We start from the raw sequence: 20,486 nt of genomic DNA on the forward strand, positions 1-20,486 counted from the left end.
TAAGGCATTTTCTAAGGCCTTTATTTTAAGAGTGTATATTTGGCTATATCTGACCTTCATCAGTGACCACAGAGCTGCTTATGGCTGGATATTTTTGAATGGTGGACCCACTCTGAACCCAGCAGTGATGTGTGGACAAACCACAGCAACACCACTATGCCTGATACACTTACACCAGTTCTGCACACACTTCCATGAACACCACCTTCTAAATAATACCTGGCCAACAGTGGTCCTGTGGTCGGAAACTGGCCAGTGCTGAATAGAGTACACGGGAGCTGATGAGCTGAGCAGCAACAGATGGGCTACAGTCTGTAATTGTACACCTACAGTGACCACTGAGGTAGGTGGAAATTGGAAAGCAGACAGATAGTGGAAGTATAAGGTAGGGGATTGTTCAGAATTGGACAGTGAGAGTATGGGCTTGTGAACACAACAGTGTACTCTGCCACAGCTAAAATGACTAGCACCAAACCTGTAAGTGTAATGACTCTGTTAGAGCAGTGTTTACTTACATAGTCTCACAAAATCTATCCAGACAGAAGGTCAGTCTCGCTTGTACGGTTGATTAAATCTCCCCTATCACACTGTCTCAAATCATCTCCATATTACAGACTTAGCTTGTTCGTGTCAGTGGGATGGCTATGACAGGAAATTGAGACAAATTGCAGCTGTATCAATATCAGCAGAGCTAGAGTGCGAAGTAGGAAGGTATGCGAGTAGAAAAAGAGAGAATGTGTATGTGTTGTATATATATTTTAAGCACAAAAATGGTCGGACTTTGTATTAACACCATTCAACAAGAGGACTAACATACAGAAGCACAGCAATTATGCAGACGCTTTTACAAATGCTCTATGTTTCTTTTTATAAAGCGGAATAATCTAATCCATTTGAACAAAAATGCTTTCGCCTATCCATTTTTTTGGCTCCTGAGGTTAAGGTACAGCTATGCTGTATTTAAATGTCGCTACTGAAAGGTCATGCTTTCCTGTAAAGTGGCACATGACTGATGGTGGCTTGCAATCCTTATAGCATTACTGCAATAACCAGTGGCCAACCATGACATTACATGCTTTCCATCACCCATGCTTTAGCGAAAAATGTGCAAAAAAGAAAGACGAGAGCTGAACTGCTCGGTTGGAGACTTGCGCCTGTAACGGAGGACAGTCGAGAGCGAGGGGGAGGGGTAATGACCAAGTTCCATTTTGGAGCATTTCTATTAGTCCATTCATCATGATTTGTGACACAATATAAATTACAACTGCCAGATGAACAGCAAAGCTAGGGCTAAAATGATGACGGGGGATTAAAATATGGAATATACTGATATTTAGTGAAAAAGCATGTAATCTGTGGATTTTGCCTGTGTGTGTGAGAGATCCCCCTACTTGTCTCTCCTCCCTGAGTAAACAGAGCAGGCTGCTGAAGGTGACGTGTGAATTTTAGCTGCTTTTTCGTGCTGGATTGCTTGCTAATAGTTGATGGCACTGGTTGACACTGGGAGCACTGTTTGATAGGGCAGGTCTTGGTTTGCTATGGTATATGTATCGTATATATGTAGCTTATTCTGTTCCTGAGTTATGAAGCCTAGTTGAGTGAATGGATCGGCTTAATTATCCAATACCCGATATAGCCAACTTTGTTAGCATTGGGACCGATATCCGTCACTAGTATCAGATCAGCGCATCCCTATAATATTCTTGTCTTGCACATATTCACAGTTATAACGGTTAGATGTGTCCAGAATTATAAAGCTGTGGATGGCTCTAAAACTACTGAGAAAGCTGTAAGACATCAATGCTGACCCAATCTTGCCAATAACACAACAAAAAAAAACTCAGTAGCTTCAATGTACAGCAAAGATCAATTTTTTTGAATTAGTCAAACAAAACAATCAGCTGGTTTTATAATACATAAGCACTGTATGAGTCATCACTGTATATAATAACACTAATTACTAAATTATTAATATATAACATACAGGTATGACTTCACATTTTATGTCATAGAGAGAAACACAGATAAATATATATATATATATATATATATATATATATATATATATATATATATATATAGAGAGAGAGAGAGAGAGAGAGAGAGAAAGAGGCATACAGGGAGTGTATCAGTATGAGGGATCACTCGTGTCCTTCATGAATATCAGTGTGAGTGGGTGAGTGTGTGTGAGCAGGAAGTTGAGGTGTTGAACTCTATCTCAGTGCCGCGTGTTCCTCAGTGTTCCACAGCCTCTTTGGACTGCAGTCAGCGACCCGCCTGTCAGTCAGGAACTCCATTTACCTGCTGTCTGCATGCGCCAGCACCTAAAGCACTTCCTCCTGCCAATCACCTGCAATTTGGCTCTCTCTCTACGGGGCCGCATCACTTACTCCCTTAAAGCTGAGGACTGAGGAACCAGTCGATTAACCTGTCCATCAGGGGCAGGATTTTAGACCAGCTTGCTGTGGGACTCTGATGACCACACTTGGTCAAAACGCCTCGGAATCTGACCGCTATATCATTCTCATTCAGACCTCCTTTAGTCAGCAGTCGCTTACGGACCACAGCCTCTACTGCTTCTTCCTCTGTAACTCGAAGTACCCGACAGATATGAATTTTTATACCTATTCCATTTAAATGCAATATTATGTAGCATGTTTACCTTACAATTGGAGCCTCACAATCACTGTGTTGCTCCACTGATCTTGTAAAAGCATCACTGCAGATACCAGTTCTGTATCTCTCAGCTTGTCCAGAAATGTATGTGTAAAGCGTGTCCTTCAGTGGGGGGGGGTGTCCAGGGGCAAAAAACACCAATTCTCTATGATGATTCTTTAAGGGGTCCAATCACAGAAAATGTAATATTCAAAAGAGGACTGTTTTTTTATGAACACTACCATTCACTGCCCAATGATCACTCATTTTATTCAGTTATTCAGAAAATGCAAAGTCTAACAGTTTGCTGAATTAGTTTACCTTCTCTTCTGGAATGTATGGCAAACAACATATTATCATTTCTTTTTCACAGTATAAAAGAAGCTAAATGCTGCCTTTATTGGTGGATGCACAGCAAACCACTCAGAAATTTGAAAAAGTGGTGTAGTTCTCCTTTGATTCAAGCCTTTCTCTCAACATGCTTTCAGTGTGTGTTTACATGTGTGGATGGAAGCATCCTACTCTTAGGTGATTGCATGTTGTCATCCTGAAAAGTGAATAAGAGAGATTTCATGGCACTGCACACTGTCCACTGCAAAAAACCTAGTATCTCCAAAATGGCAACTTTACATGAGATTAAAAAACTTCAAACGTTCAATGGAAGGCAGTGTAAAAAGACTTTATTTCGAGTAATTCTGGAAAAATTCTATTGGTCGTCCAATTATCATGACACTTGGACTCAACTCAACTCAACAACCGCCAGATTCCCACTGTGTCTAAAGTGAAAATCATCTAAAAAAAAAAGAAGGTACAAGGTTTTTGACAGACAGCGAAGCTATCTTGATTTCTACTGACTTCTGAGATGTACAATTACAGACTGTAGTTCTTTTGTTGTTGCAATATTTACAGCCAGTGTGTGTGTGTGCTTTTCATATGTGTACTGGACATGTCTGTGTTATTGACCATCACAATTCAATTCAATTCAAAGCAGCAGGTTATTTACACGGTCAAGTCTTGTATGCAGATTCAGGCTTCTATCTGCACTGCCTGTGTGTGTGTGTATACTCAATTAATTATTTTTGCTCTGAATCCCTTGATCAGATCTCAATCTATAGTGCTCTGTCAGCAGACCCACAGAGACACAGTGGGTATTCCACCTATTGTTCATTAATTCCCTAATTTAAGGGAGTTCGTTAGCTCACTGTTTAGTCCCAAGGGTGGGCTGCCTTGCTGATGAATAAACATTTTTTCTGCCCAAATGCTAATTAACCCTACTTACACTCAGAGACACCCTAAGACTGCACCAAAAGACACTTTAGCAGGAAAACCCACACCACATGCCAGCCGTACCTGCCACCAAGTACACACAGGTTCAGAAATAGCAGCAGGATAGAACTTTCACTAACTGACTGGGCATACTAGCAGTGGTACTAGACATCCTGGAAAGTGGCATAGGTGAACAGTGAGTTCAGTACATGGAAGTGACGTACTGTGACCCTCAAACACTGTTGGCTCCTCCTTCAAATGGAAATCCTACATGCTTCAAAGACCCTAAAACTGTTTTGTAGAATGCTATGACTTATTTATATTAAAGCTCACGTTCTAGCATTAGTCCAAGATGGTGTCCAAGCTACGAAATTGCGTCTGGAGAACATGGTAATTTTGCTAAGATTTCTGAGATATTCTTTCTCAGCAGGAGAACATTGGAGAACTGCACATTGCTGTCAGACTCTGCTAAACATCAGACAATAGGTTCCAATGCAAACCAGGCCTCATGATTGTGGCTTTTCCTGATGTCACTGCCCGGGAAGGTGACTTCAAAAGCATTTCGCAAGGAAGTGAAATCGTAGAAAACAAGTAGTTATCCATGCAATGGTGCTAAGCTAAAAGCTAACCCCAGGCCTCTGTCTTTACCAATTCTTCTTTTGTCCGACGTCTGTTCTCTCCAAGCAAACCGAACTACCTCAGACTACAGCTAACCTCACAACATGAATTCAGAGACTGTGGCATTCCAGATGATGCCATTCAGCTAACCTTGCTGTCCAGGCTAACTACATACCACACTCACAAGATAGCCGCAACATCCATAACGTTCCTATCACAACTAAAAAGTCTATTATGACTATGTTGATCTGTGTAAGCCACTGCGACGCCTGCTGGAAGGCATCGAAGATGTGATGCTTAAGTTTAATCAAATATTGCGTATGCTAGTTTGACTTGAATGGGTGACATACACAAGCCAGATGGCTCCATTGACCTAGCTTGTACGACTATGCCAAAAAAGGTGTTCTATCACATCTGCAACTGACAGGCTGAAGAAATCAAAGTGCGGGCAATTTTTGCCTACATTGCTGGTAAAGATCAACAGAAAAAAATTACACAGTATGCAAAAGGTGTTAGAAATCTACTGCTCTACTGCAAAACAGGCAACCCCAGCAACTTGGCTAAGGATTTGGCTGACAACCAGCCAAAATGCTGACAGGTTAGCAAAGTCAAAGTCCACTATTGGGAAATTAAGTGATTAGTGAAATGTTCTGTTGAGAATTTGCATCTGTTTTTGGAATAAGCTAATCACTCGTCTTGCCCCGTGAACTTATGATGTTCACATATTTGCGTTTCCATTGCAAATAAGCTATCCAGCATGTAGACTTGATAATTGTTCAATTTCATGTGGGCCAATTTTAAACACTGCTGTTTAAAACTGAGTAACAGGTGTACAGCCTCATGTTATGAATATTCTCCTCATAAGTGTGCATTCCTGCCTCTAGCTGTACATCAGAACAAGTGTTTAGAGCCTATGGCTTAATGAGAAGTTAAAGAGAATGAGACTGACAGAAGACCATACAGACACACTGTTTTTTCCCCCAGAAAAGACCCTTAAACAAGCAAAGAACGAGATCTCAGACTCTCCCTCCTGGGTGTACTGCACATTGCACATGACAGGGCCATGTTCCTAAGCTCCGCCTCTCACCTGATCCAAATCAGCAGGCCCACCTAATTCAAGTCAAGCTCATTAGACTTTTTTCCCAAATATTAGAAGCTCCTCCCTTTTCATTTCAAATTGCATTGTGGGATAACAGTGTGCATCATAACCACACTTAAATATCAATTGGTTGTGAGAATGCATTCTGTATATTTGAGTATATTCAACTTTGAGACTTTTATGTATACTACAAACTGTATATTCAATACAATGACTTATTAGTACGCAATTGGAGCGCATCCTCTGTATTTCTGAGCTGTTTTCCTGTTCATGTTTGGGATTCCTGTTTTTGTGATCATGTGTTGTACCTGCCTGCCTGTGCTTTGACCCCTGCCTGCTGTGAGAATGCTGGTTTAGCCATAATAAAGGCATTCTGCACTTGCAGCCTGTCTCAGATGTTTGTCCTTGCTTTATTTAGCAATGCTTCATTTAAAATCTGATTTAATAAATCTGTTTAATATGCTGATAATGGAAGGACTTCCTTTCTTTATTAATTCATGCATTTATTCATGCTAAAGTATTATTTTAGGATTGAGATTGATCATACTTCACTTGGTAATGAAGTCAATATTCTGGTCTCTTAACAAACCCTAATAATGAAATAATTAAGAAATAATGCTTAAAATAAGACAGAAAAGGGCCTATCCCAGTAAAATATGATAAGTATGCAAAGTAAAGTAAGTTACAATTGTCTAGAATTAAGTTAAACAATCTTAATATATGCTTTTAAAAATTTCCAATGGAAATATATTACTTATATTGGCTATATTAAGATGATTCCATTGATGATATATATTATTGCAGATGTTTTTTTTATATTTTAAATACTGACACAAACACAAAGACAAACAACACTTTCAGTGTAAAGGAAAAGTAACAAAATACACAGATTTATACACACACACACACACACACATTGCAATAATATATCCAACAGAACATGTAGCCAGAGGACATAACAGTGGAATCAGTCAGAGTGTGTCTGTATGACTGAGAGAGATTACAGAAACAGATTTGCATTTTCTACACCAAATACACTTACACACACACACACACACACAAACAAAAACACACACAAAGAAAGTTTAGATGAATGTGCCAGCGGCCACTGTTGTGTGTGTGTGTTGTGCCACTTTTCAAGTCTCTCGCAGCACCACTGCGACTCTGATCTCTTTTTTTCCCTCTCCTTTAAATTCTGATAATGTCCGTTTCAGCACCATGGACAGAGACACGGCATATGACACACTGCACATGCGTTTGATTCTAAAAATATAAATGTATTCCTGTAAACTGTATCATTTTCAGAGGTAGGGTTTGTTTGTGTGTATGTGTGTGTATGTGGTTTCTCAAAGAATGCAATCTACACATATCTATTTCCTTTATAACCCTGGTTACTAAAGGCTCGCTTGCCCGTTCTTCAGAAAATCAAGCAGTATGCACATGTGTATGAAGGTTAAACATTTTGTTTTAGGTTACCATTATATTCTACAATGTAAACAGATTCAATCTATAATGAAAGGTAAATTTGTGATATTTTATCATTATTGTTATAAAACAAGTAAGTAAGCACAATGTATATATAACACAAAAAAATAGAAAAAATATAAATAAATAAATAAACAATCAAATTGTGCTGTTATAAGCACTGACATGAAGTACCCTCAGAAACACATATCGTGGCTTAGTTTATCATAATAATGATAAAGTATCTAGCTATAACTCTCCACGTCACATAAAGCCAGCCAATCGCATCTTTCTAAGCAAGCCAACTGCAGTTCTTTCACAGCTAACAGACATCTGCGCTGGCCTGCGCTGCACCAAGAGATGGGGAAAGGAGGAGACATCCTACCCACCCAAAGACAGCAAGGCCAGTTGTAAACTCTGGGACTCCCGGCCACGGCTGGCTGTGACATCGCCCTGGATGGAACGGCAATCTCCCAAAGGTAAAGCCAACACCTACAGAGCTGTGCCATCTCAAAAACCCTTCCACCTAGTTGTTGAAGAGCAGTGATCAACTGCTGACCTGCTGTTTCATTACAAAGAAAGCATAAATAACTGGAATGTTGGATTTGTCTGGATTAAGTGCAGCACAGCGCATATTAATATATTAATATCATTATATTCCAGTTTTGTCTTCATCAGCCTTGTCTCTTGCTCTCTCTCTATCGTTTTCTCTCTCGTTCTCCACCTGCTTTTTCGCTTCTCCTCAGCATGTTCTTACGTCACACGGAAAGGTCAGCTCGCTTTTGAGGACATATTTGTGTCAAACGCCTCATTTAGTATTCGTTTAGTTCTTTGCACACAGGATCTAACCTCGCAGAGAGTGTGCTGACAGTGATGTGAACATGTGCAGGCGTACAGTTAAAGGAATCCTCCAGTGTTTCACAACCTAATCGCTGTCAGACACCTGTAGCACACCTCTAAAACTAAAGGTGCAACAGTAGGTTCCTGAAGCATTGCTAAAGAAGAACCACTTTAAGTTCCATAAAGAACCGTGCTGGTCTTAGATATGTGTAAAGTGTGTAAAGGTGTGTAAAGGTTCTTTACCAGCTGAAAGGGTTCTTCACATTCAACATGTACGGAACTAAAAGTGGTTCTTCTCTGGCATTGGTCGAAGAACCCTTTTTGGTTGCATCTTCAGTTTTTAGAGTTTAGACTGGGTAAGGATTTCTGATCTGAGATGATTGGTATGTACCTAAAGGATATTTAAGAATGATCCACTATGGGATGTTTATATGGGACCTGTGGACCTCTCTATTTTTACCTCTCTATTTTCAGTGCTCTTCAAACTGTTTGGGACAAGGACACGTTTCCTTGAAATTTCAAATCAAGCCAACCAGCCGTGATTACAGTACACACTTTTTAACACCGACCCCCTTAGTCTTTGTCCCATTATGGAGTGCACAGTATCTGCAGACTCTAATAACTCTGATACATGCAGACATCCAAAATGTAGAAACTGGGGCTAAACCCACACTACTCAGCACTACAGAGAAGCAGACCATCTACGTATGTAGGGCTACCAATGCATCTCTATTAGAGCTGTAGAGAGATCAGGTGTTCCCTTTAAATATTGAGTGGCTGGTCCCTTTAAAAATTAGCATACACACAATTAAGAGGCACCCGCGTGCTACAGCTGTGGACCTCAGTCTTCTGCTTGTGTTTGCAAAACTCCACACATGTGCCAATCCAGCAAAAGCAATCCCCCTGACCGAGGATGGGCATTTAATTTTACAAACTTGTCACTTCATCTCAGACAACAAAGGAGGACAAAAAAAAAAGACCCGGAACATTCACACGGCATCTCGCTCGAGGTCGTCATGCCCCCCAGCTGTGATGGATGTGTGTAAGAGAGCAGCCCTGCAGGGGAGATCAGAGCCGGACTTCAGTGTGTATGTGTGTGTGTGATGCCGCTCAGCCTGCTATCAGTGCATCACTGTAAAGGACAGTGAGGGGGAAACAGTGACAGCACTGCAGATACTTTGCACGTCTTGCATTCGGCACATTTGACATCTATGATATGTAAATATGGTGATGCCCTTATCTGCATTTCCACCTGTTAGAGTTTGACCCCACGCCGTTGTGTATATACCCTTTACATTTAATGCGGGTGTATGATGTGTGCTAACAAACTCGTGTGCTCTTAAAAATAAAGATGCTACACAGAGTTCAGAATAATCATATCTGGTTCTATAAAGAAACATTTTTATAAAAGACATGTGTCTTAAGAACATGGTAAAGGTTAAAAAAGGTAAAGGTTCTTCACCAATTTGAACGTTCTTCACATTCACATCTCTTTCCAAAAATGGTTCTTCTATAGCCTTCGCTCAAAGACCCCTTTACAGCACCTTAATTTTTTAGAGTGTAGTGTTATCTGTTTACTATGCACTCTTAGCAAAACAGCTTACTTTTACATTTACGGCATTTAGCAGATGCTCTTACCCAGAGCGACTTACAAAAGTGCTTTGCTATTTACCCAAGAAGAACCTCAGCTAGTTTGAATAGGCTAATAGTTCAATGATACCTCTAAGTCAATAAGGTGACCATAGTACTCTGCTATTCGCCCAAGTACTCTCGGAAGAGGTGTGTCTTCAGTCTGCGTTTGAAGACAGCGAGCAAGAGAAAAGCCTGGACGCTTGTCTTCCGTGGATTTTGAGGGATGGCGGGTCGAGCCGAGTCGTACTTGAAGCTCGGAGGGCTCTTGGTGCGGATGGGCTTTCAACCATTGCCATCAAGTACGGAGGGGACCATATACAAATACCGGGTGCCTGTTTGACACCTTTAGTTTGTCAAAGGGGAATTGTACTGATTGTAAACATTTCAGGAGAAATGGTAAGTAAGTGAACAAAGTCATTAAGTCCCAGTTCACAAGTCAGACTGAAATCCGACTGCTGTGTGGGTTCACAAGTCAGACTGAAATCCGACTGCTGTGTGGGACGGAATATGCAATTTCGCTCATTGGCCAGAAGTTATTACTGGTGTTTGGGTTGTGCTGGGAGGGGTTTTGGTTGTTGAATTTGTCTTGGAGAGATGGATGTGTTTACACTGCTGTAACATGTGAACCCGATGCGTCTCAGACCTCCTCCTGAAGTGGCTTGAGTGATGGGATTTGTATCTGGTTTCAATGAGTCTTAGGTAAATTCACACTTGCAGTTAAATGTGATTTGGCCTCATCCAGATATAATCTGATACTCAAGATGCATAAAGGGTCTTAAGTGGTTTGATGCGAAGTGTTCCATTCTAGAGAAACTTACCACAGCTCCATCGTTCACCGTGGTGGTGAATGAAACCAGACAACTGAAGAGTTCAATGCCTCTAACAGCAGCCTCATTACCTCATGCCTGAGGCACTGCTTTACAACACTTTTGAGATGCCTTTGGCTTACATTCAAGGCAGAGATGTACCTGCAGGGCATTGTGAGGCAGACAGAGTTCCCACAGAAAACTCAAAGAAAAGGTTCAAGGGTGGCTTTGGATAGTTAACAAAAATGCTAAGGCTAAAGTTCTGACAACACTTGGTTCCTTTCACCACCACTGTGAAGAAATCGGAGTTGGTTCGTTTCACTACAGTGCACCACTTTGCACCAAACCCCGCTCTGAATGAGTATGTTTACATCTCAACCACGGAATCATGCCGAAATTATGAGGGCACAAATTCTGTAATTCCCCTTTAAGAGTGTGTATTTATTCTGTGTTGTCCATTCACGCACGCCCAGCTCTGCATTCCTACTCACCCTGATTGTAACATCCACACCGGTCTACACTCCACACAAGGACCCTGAAGAATCGTTCAATAGATGGCTTAATGGTGGGAATGAGATTTGCTAATGGAAAGAACCCTTTTAGAGTTTAAAGAACCTGAAATTTAGGATGTAGGTTCTGCACTAGTTAAAGGGTAGTTTTAGTGTACATCCCAGCTGAGAGGCATTTAGGACCTTTTCTATTTAAGAGCATGTTGTTTTATAGGATAAGTGCTACTCTGTGCCGTTAGATGCAAGTGATTGTAGAGGAACAATATGTGAAAAGGAGCCTTTGGGGTTAAATCTGGTTGGAATTGTAGGATGCAGAAGAATTTCAAAGGGGATGCTGGGGGTTGTTATGAACTGAACTGAAAAACAAACAAACAAACAAACAAATATATATATATGTATATATATATAGATAATAAGACTTTCATATATATATATGGGGGGTATATACACATATATATCCCCTTTGAAAGTCTTATTATCTATATATATATATATACATATATATATATATATATATATATATATATATATATATTTGATACTTAGAACTGATGTACATCTGCAGACATTATACTTTCGACCTATTGCCGTCCACATATTGATCCAAAAGGGATGGGCAAGGGGGGGTAGTTTATAAAAGGGGGGTGTTTATTGTCACTATTTAGGACAGAAGGGACAGCATCTCCTTGCACCCCCCTTAAATCAAGTCCTAACCATCAGCAAAATGAATCAAATGTGGATTTAAAAAAATGCATCAAGCTCAATTCCTATAGCAGGCATCTGACCAATAGAGTGCTCTATCAAAGCAGTCCCATCTTCTACATTTGAGTGTTTAACACCCTCCCACAAACACACAGTGCACCAAGTTTATCAATGCAAGAAGGAGGAGGAAAAACAGCCACTTACGGTTCTGCTTCGCTTCTGCCTGTTTGGGGAACGTGGAGAAGATCCTACAGAGGAGCTTGAAGAATCCACTGTTGGGGGGAGGGGGGGGGGGTGCTCAGGCTGAGGCTTCTTCCAGTTGCTTTGGGAATAATGAAACTTCACAGCAGCTCGTGGATTAAATGGCTTGTTTGTTGCTGTTGTTGTTTTTCATAAAGGAAAAGTCCAATAATACAGTATTGCGTGTTCAAACGTCGAGACTGGAGATGCAAAGCGGCGACGCTCCACGATGGTCCGCTGTCAGACGTTCAGACTGATTCTTACTAACAGTCTAATGTTTGGTGTGAGGAGGAGGAGGAGGAGGAGGAGGATGAGGAAGATGGGGGGGAGGTGGGGGTATGTATTTATAGCTATATTAAGTTGCAGTTAAATACAGTCGAGTGTCCATAAACGTATTGCTGGATTTCAAAACCTGACGACTGACAACACATGAGCCAACAGCCCCTCCATACAGACACACACACACACACACACACCTCCGAATCAGGGCTCAGAGCTGCGAACACGGTTTACACACGATACTCACGAGAGGCTCAGACGTCAGTGCAAAATGTGCCATGTTGCTGCCGACTGGCAGGAGAGAGGAGAGAGAGAGGGGAATCAAAGTGAGTCTCAGTAAAGGCTGAAGCGACGCACACACACACACACTGAGGCTGCGCGCGAGGAAAACACACTCACACGCGAGAGTGACTGACAGACAGCGATGGGAAGGACGGAAAATCCACACGATGAGCTGCACACGGAGGACGATGGAGCACCATACCTGACCCCCTCCTCTCTCTCTCTCTCTCTCTCTCTCTCTCTCTACACTCTATTGCTGACGACGTCACGTAGAGACGCAAGCTCGCTCTCTCTCTCTCTCTCTCTCTCTCTCTCTCTCTCTCTCTCTCTACACTCTCTCTCTCTTTCTCTCTCTCTCTCTCTCTCTCTCTCTCTCTCTCTCTCTCTGCAGTCCGCGCTCTGAAGCCCACGCGATACGATTCGCATTGTTTTTTTTTCCCCGCCCGTATTCGGACATGCCCCGCCCCCCATGCTATATGATTGGCTAACAGACTACTACTTTGCTCATCGATTGACTCACTACTAGAGGCTGAACTGTATTAGCCAATCACAGTACGCGAGAGGTGATATTATTAGCCAATCACAGCACAAGAAACGGACATATTAGCTAATTAAAGCATATGAGATGGACACTAGTACTCACATAATCACAGCAAGAGAGCAGGGACACTGTTAGCCAGCATAGGACATGACAGCACAGGAGAAGGACATTAGTAGCCAATCACAGCACAAGAGAGGTGATATTATTAGCCAATCACAGTCCAATAAACGGTCATATTAGCTAATTACAGCATATGAGATGGACACTAGTACTCACATAATCACAGCAAGAGAGCAGGGACACTGTTAGCCAGCATAGGACATGACCGCACAGGAGAAGGACATTAGTAGCCAATCACAGCATGTGAGAGGTGATATTATTAGCCAATCACAGCACAAGAAACGGACATATTAGCTAATTAAAGCATATGAGATGGACACTAGTACTCACATAATCACAGCAAGAGAGCAGGGACACTGTTAGCCAGCATAGGACATGACAGCACAGGAGAAGGACATTAGTAGCCAATCACAGCACAAGAGAGGTGATATTATTAGCCAATCACAGTCCAATAAACGGTCATATTAGCTAATTACAGCATATGAGATGGACACTAGTACTCAATCACAGCAAGAGAGCAGGGACACTGTTAGCCAGCATAGGACATGACAGCACAGGAGAAGGACATTAGTAGCCAATCACAGCATGTGAGAGGGGCATTATCAGCTACTCACAGCACAAGAGAATGGACATTATTAAGCAATCAAAGCACAGGAAAGGGGACAGTATTAGCCAGTCACAGCACAGAGGAAGGAATATTATCAGTCAATCACCAGAAAGGAGAAGGGACACTATTAGTTATTAGTTATAGTGAAGAAGTTAAGATCCTCTTAACCTATCACAGCACAGGAAGTGAGACACTACCAGCCAATCGTTGATCAGAGGAGGATAAGATCTTCTTAGTCATTCATAATAGGACTAGCTAATCACAGTACAGGAGGATGGCACTTACAGTCAATCACAGGACAGGAGATGGACAGGGATCAGAAGGGATGTACTACGAGCCAGTCTTTGAGCAGAGGTTAAGATCCTGTCAGCAAATCCCAGCTAAGGAGGAGGGGCTTGCCAGACTACAAACACTCCCAACATCATGATGAAGATGAGGCTGGTGGGAAAGAGGGAATTAGAGCTGATTGGCTGATGGAGAGACAGATGGTGTGATCCCATCCTGGATAAATAGAGCAAGCAACCCCCCCCACCCCACCCCCCCAATCACACACACACACACACACACACACACTGAGCTGATGGCTTACAGACAGAGCATCCAATCAAAATGCTCCGTCTGTAACCCCCCCTCACCCCCTGTGTGGTGTCAGTTTGATGTATGTAGTCATTGTGTGAGCATAATACACACACTTGGTGCTGCTGGAGCTTCTGGGTGAGATTTCATTACGAGGAACGACAAAGATCAGCCCGTGCTGGAACCCCCTTTTGTCACTGCAGGGATTAACCAGTTTATTACTATTCATTACAGCTCTTGTTCGGCGTAAGAGCCATCCACACACATGGCGAGAGCACACACAGCTCTAAATCCTGCGGCTCCGTGCCTTGGCAGTGGAAGGGAAGGATGAGTCATGGAGGCTGAAAAGGATATCTGAGTTTACAGTGAGACAAACATTCATCAAGTGATGCTGAGGCTGCATGAAAATGTTCAATTATAGAGACGGTCAGTCAAGGCTGTGCAACCACTCATCCGTAGGCCAGCCTCAGAGCAGCCAGAGAAACTTCTGTGCAAAGTCCAGAGGGCTTCAAAACAGCAGGGCTGCTGTTTGAGTGGAAATTACACAAGGGTATGTTTCATTCAATGGAACTAACACGTTGCACAACAGACATCGGCCCAAAGCATTCTAGAAGGTCCACTGAGAGGAGCCAAGACTCAAAAGGAGAAAGAGCATGGGTAAGAGACAACTAAGAGGAATCCATAGTAATAAAGTAGAAACTCCCTAAGAACACATGGAAGAACCACTGAGAGGAACCAAGACTCAAAACAGAAAGAGCATGAGGAAGAGACAACTAAAAGCAGAAACTCCCCCAGAACACCCCCAGAAGGAAGACCCACTGAGAAGAACCAAGACTCAGAATGAGAAACTCCCTAAGAACATGATGAGGAATCTCTGAGATGAACCATTTACATTTACATTTACATTTACGGCATTTAGCAGACGCTCTTATCCAGAGCGACTTACAAAGTGCTTTGCTATTTACCCAAGAAAACCTTAGCTAGTTAGAATAGACTAATAATACAAAAGATACCTCCAAGCTTAGACATTGCTAAACACAATACAATAAGGCGACCATAGAACTATTCGTCCAAGTACTCTCAGAAGAGGTGGGTCTTCAGTCTGCGTTTGAAGACAGCGAGCGACTCAGCCGTTCGGACATCCAGGGGCAGCTCGTTCCACCACTTTGGTGCCAGGACAGAAAAAAGCCTGGACGCTTGTCTTTCGCGGATTTTGAGGTACAGTGAGAAAAGAAGAGGACCAAGAACTGAGCCTTGTGGAACGCCAGTGAACCAAGACCCAAAAGCTGAAACCCCCTAAGAGCATGAGGAAGAACCACAGAGAGGAACCAAGACTCAAATCAGAAAGAGCATGGGGAAGAGACAACTGAGAGGAATCAGTACTAAAAAGTAGAAGAACCCTTAGAACATGAGGAAGAACCACTAAGAGGAACCAAGACTAAAAGTAAAACTCCCTAAGAACATGAGTCCTCATTAAAATTACTGAGAGGAGCCAAGACTCAAAAGGGGAACCCATCCTCCTTTGTGCAATCATGATATGGATTGACAGATTACATGTAACATCAAAGTGTAGTATGCTGGTTTATTATGTAGTACTGTCTCAGCCCAGCTGATGGCTTATGTGGGCCAGTGATTAAAGCATATTGTTTATTATGATGATGGTAAACTAATAATAATAATAATAATAATAACATTATTGCTACTCCTGTCAATGAGCCCCAGTGCTATTGACCCTAGTGCAATAGTTCAATAGTGTAATAGTTGTATTATGGATTTTAATGGTCTGAGCCATCATAGTGGAGATATTAACCATGTCTGAAGCTCCTCCCTCTTCCAATCTCACATCCTCTAAATTTCAAGCTCTATCTTCTTTTTCACACACCTCCACCTCACCTTCTCCTTCCTCTTCCTTAGTCACCTCTCAGTCTTACCTCCATTCATAAAAAGGCTGTCTGGCCTCTAATTATTTTAAATGATTTTAATCTTCCTCTTGGTGGCTGTAATAGAGTGCTGTTTAAAGATGGCAGTTTGAAGCATGCATAAACCTTACAGTGAGAGCTAGTGAGGCCAAAGTACAACCTCCATACAGTGGTGTTAGACATTACATCAATGCCTTCCAGAGTTAACAATGCACAAAATAATCAAAAACATACTACAGATAATATCATCTGTATAAAGTCATATATAAACACAGAACTGTACTGAATCCATTTGCGTGTATTGATTTACCAGACATTTTAGAGATGATTTACAAATTATCTGACCCTTTAAAGCTTGTACTGACGGTCGTCCAACACGGAGGCCTTTAAGCCACTGTCTTAAGATCTGAACACGAATGTAATCGATGCCCACAAAGCAGGGGAAGGCTAGAAAATAGCCGAGCATTTTCAGCCTGCATTTTCCACAGTGTAAAAGGTTTGGAAACATGTGCTGTGGACTGATTAATTCAAAATAGAACTTTTGCAACCCCTTCATGACAAGTGTCTTTAGTACTGACCAGCTGCAATTGTGATGTACAGCCAGACACCAGCTTCATAGCCCATTCCTTTTGGACAGTAGCCTCCAGTTCACTGATATCCTTGGCTTTGCATGCTGCAACCGTCTTCTTCAAATCTCATCAAAGATTATCTATGGGGTTCAAGTCAGGCGACTGTGACGACCACTCCAGAATCCTCCAGGACTTCTTCTGAAATCAAGCCTTGTTGGACTTTGAGGTGTGCCTTGGATCATTGTGCAATAAGGTACATTTAGCAAAAAATAAAAACATGAAAAGAACATCTTGTCAACTGTGAAGCATGGCAGTTCTTTCAGGTTGCGTTGCTGCAAGTGGCACAAGTGAGTGCGTTACTTAATAAACTATATTGTGCAGCTACAGGTGGAATATGGAAAATGTTTTATATTACAATACTTGTGACATTTTCACAATGCACAATATTTAACTTTGCATTTTAACATGCAGATAAAATGCACTAATAGTGTCAGATTTTGAAAACTACTATTAATAACACTTTTTAAAATTATTTTTATTACATAACAGAACTATCTATGCTGTTTGTAATGAAGCATACAGTTGGCCAGTGTTTTTTTTTTTTAATACTAATGATATCCAGGAGTCACTCAGAAAAGCATATTGCTCATTGCAATAAAAAAGTATCACAGTATCAATAAAAGATCATCATCTACAGCCGTCATCAAAATTATTAAGCCTCCATTGCAAACTGGCTTTATTAGAAAACATGCAAATGTTCAGCTGTTTGCAGTAAACTAATTAAACAAGACCAGTTTAAATATCTCAGCACAACTAATAGAACGAATAGAAGTGCTTGTTCCTTAGAATTACTCAACCTCTTCATGACAAGCATCTTTAGTACTTCGTAACTGCAAGCATGATGTATAACCAGATACCAGCTTCTGGCTTCTTCCTAAGGAATCTTAACCCATTCCTCATAAGCAGGGACCTCCAGTTCACTAATATTCTTGGGTGCTGCAAATCCCACCAACGATGTACTAGTGACAAGCACTCCAGAATCTTCCAGGACTTCTGAAATCAAGTCTGAGGGGTCATTGTCCTGTTGGAGGGTGCAATGGCTGCCATGCTTCAGCTTCCTCACAGAAGGCATGATGTTTCTCCTAGGATTTCCTGATACTTGCTTAAATCCATCTGAGTAGTGCCAGAGGAAGCAAAGCAGCCCCACAACATCACAGAACCCCTGCCATGCTTCATGCTTCACACAGGCTTCATTCCTCCTCCTCCAGACATACAGCTGATCCCTAGGTCCAGGTTTGTTTCATCACTTCATAAAACAGAATCCTCAAACGTCTGTGGAGCTAAGACACCACACTGGAACTTTTCAGGCCTATGGATCAGAGGTATGTCTGGAAGAACATGAAGCAGCCATGGTCTTCTGTTAGTGTTATGAGTGTAAGAGTAGGAGAGAGACTCTGCTCTTCCTTTATCTGCATCCACTGACAGGTGTAATGAGTGAAACGCAGTGTGAACGAGGGGAAAGCGTGAAAAGCTGCACAGGAAGGGCTCAGACACTTTGGGACCTTGCTGCCTCGTCCAAGAGATTTATTTTTTTTTATGTTAATAAATACAGAGTAATAGGAAGTTTTGTGTATAAATAGGCATACAGAAAACAACAAAAATAATTTGGTTTAATTTGGCCAAGGCTGCCCAAACATTTGCATATCCACTTTACATAAAATATCCATTTTACATTTTACCCAGCGTTAGTTGGTGCCCTGCTCTCCTCTACAGCAGGCGACTGAACATATGAGCACTGATCTTCTTCTTCTTCTTCTTCTTCTTCTTCTTCTTCACTTGTGGAAATCACGCTCAGCTTTCACAGCTCACATGCAAACACACCCACACTGGCACAGTCATGAGGAGACAGGAAAGGGCAACAGTGTCTGGATACACTACTGTAATAGCTCATCCACATAGAGGCAGACTCTCGAAACAAAAGCCTCAGTTATGCCCAAACAGCGCATTATGCTGGAATGCTTCATTATGCCGAAGAGGAAATTGTTTTTTTTTTTCGTTTTTTTTTCTTTTCTTTTCAAAAGACGTTCTTATTTACATATGCAAAGACGTGCTGTGCCATAAAGCAATTTACATAAATATACTTCTACAATTCCACTGTAGGGAACACACATTTGCATAAAGATCTACACTAACATACAATGAGGTGTGTTTCTATAAGCATTCACCATCTCAGAAAGCTCTTTGTCACCTATTTACAAGCCATAACACTCCATAGTCAATTTCTTTCACACATCATGCTGCTTACCGACACACTATGTGCTCAAAAGTATCCAGACACCCTCTCTAATTAGTAAATACAGCTACAACAGCTATAAAAAAAAAATAAATCTTCCATGGAAGGGGATGTTCTGGAGCAGCCACAGCAGAGCCTAAGGTTGACATACCCAGTGTCCAAGAGTTGGCTTGAAGGGTATGAGTTGGAGTAGCAATGAGAGCAATGTTCCAACATTTGGTGTAAAAGCTTTCCCAGAGGGCTAAAAGCTACTACTGCACCAATGGAGAACAACCTCCTCATAATACCCTTGATTTCAGAGGAAACGTCCAGGTTGGACGAGCAGATTTCTACAAACCTTTGGACCTTTGGAGTATATCAGAGAAATATTAGAGGCTAATGATTCTGTAGGCTTTGTAATGTGTATACAGTTGATTATACACACACTACTAACACCTACACATTCAACTCAAACCTGGAGCTCTATTCAGGTGACATAATCAGACGACAATCGTAATAACTTTTTAACGTTTTAATATGAATTCCTGGAAAATAAAACACATTTTAAATAAATCTAATGAATGCATATATCTAACAGAAATGGCACAACAATAAAAATGCTTAATAAATATAATTAAACGCTTCAGGTACCAGCAGGATATTCACCAACTGAACTGGAGGTATTTTCTACAACGTGTTAAAAGGGTCACACAATGTTATAATTAGTCATCTGCAGCTCCACTTACAGAGACATTTGCTTTTATGGGCTTTATATCATTTTTATAAAGCCAAGCTGTGAAAACCTTCAGCACTGGGAGGATAAAGCACTTCTGTTTATACTGCAAAATGAAAATCTGATTAGGTTTCAGCATTTTGTGCTACAAGGCTGCTACTTTCGCCCTGAGGGCTACAAAGTGTTGTAAGCTACAAACCTGTCAGCACGCTTTTATATTTTTCCACTCATTAAAGGAGCATTAGTCATTTTTTTACTAGTTCAAATAAAGTGTGAAATATGTAGAACTATAATATAATAATATTAGAAATAAATATTATATTATCTATATTATTTATATATCTTAGCAATGGCATCAGCACACGTGTATTAGGTGGTTGAGAATACCTGTTTGAAAAACTGCCCTCCGTATTGGACTTTATAAAACGCCCCAGACCCCGAATGCTCTACCGCTATCTCCTTAACACCCCATTACTCCACCCCCACCTCCATCTGTTCGGCTAAAACAACATGGAGGAATCTGCTCGGTTAACACTTATAGTACTTTTCCAAAATTATGAGAATTTTTACACTCAAAGGGAGTGTATGAAGTTGGATGCAGAATTAGCGACATTATAGGTATCCAAATACTGTAAATCTGCATAATTCACTGAACTGTTTGAGTGACAGGGTTACAAGGTTACAGCTACAGGGTTCAAACCATGGACCAAACTAACAGCAGCTAAATGCACACAAATTCAGACATATCACACACTGT

General features: G+C 41.3%; 1 protein-coding gene across 3 annotated transcripts in view; it reads right to left on the reverse strand.

Annotated features, from left to right (window-relative positions):
• The window catches only part of gabbr1b (gamma-aminobutyric acid (GABA) B receptor, 1b), a 191,592-nt gene extending 178,919 nt beyond the window's left edge, over positions 1-12,673 (reverse strand). The window contains exons 1-2 of one of the 3 annotated variants that reach the window (XM_072675871.1): positions 12,510-12,672; positions 11,796-12,401 (exon numbers count right to left, since the gene is read on the reverse strand). The gene's annotated coding sequence lies outside the window, so the exon portion shown is untranslated. Of the gene's footprint in view, positions 1-11,795 lie in introns of all 3 variants that reach the window. The other 2 variants (XM_072675872.1, XM_072675870.1) reach the window with 2 other exon arrangements.
• Positions 12,674-20,486: the final 7,813 nt, after the last annotated feature.

This window comes from Salminus brasiliensis, chromosome 3, assembly GCF_030463535.1.
Source record: "Salminus brasiliensis chromosome 3, fSalBra1.hap2, whole genome shotgun sequence".
NCBI classification, from domain to species: domain Eukaryota; kingdom Metazoa; phylum Chordata; class Actinopteri; order Characiformes; family Bryconidae; genus Salminus; species Salminus brasiliensis.